Raw genomic sequence first — 256 nt, 5'->3', positions numbered from 1 at the left:
CACACCCCCGGGCCAGTACAAGCCGCCTCGCCGACCAAGACTCAAGCGGCGGGTCCTGTTCTAAGGCCTCGCAACAGGACGATAAAAGAGAAGAACCTACCAGAGAATACACACACGCCAACACACGACGGCATAACGGGGGAAAAATGCGTCTCTGGGGCACTTCCGAAACGGATGGCGTCATGGAACCGGCGCGGAACATGCGTTTTTTAGATTTTTTTATGGATATTGTTTCTCTTGTAAGTAATGTAATGTG

General features: G+C 51.6%; 1 protein-coding gene across 1 annotated transcript in view; it reads left to right on the top strand.

Annotated features, from left to right (window-relative positions):
• Nucleotides 1–256, top strand: part of LOC119590937 (protein sidekick-1-like) — a gene marked incomplete in the record, with an annotated part of 41,331 nt that overhangs the window by 38,278 nt on the left and 2,797 nt on the right.

The sequence above is a fragment of the Penaeus monodon genome, chromosome 28 (assembly GCF_015228065.2).
Source record: "Penaeus monodon isolate SGIC_2016 chromosome 28, NSTDA_Pmon_1, whole genome shotgun sequence".
In the NCBI taxonomy this organism is placed as follows: Eukaryota; Metazoa; Arthropoda; class Malacostraca; order Decapoda; family Penaeidae; genus Penaeus; species Penaeus monodon.
This window is presented reverse-complemented; position numbering and strand designations above follow the sequence as displayed.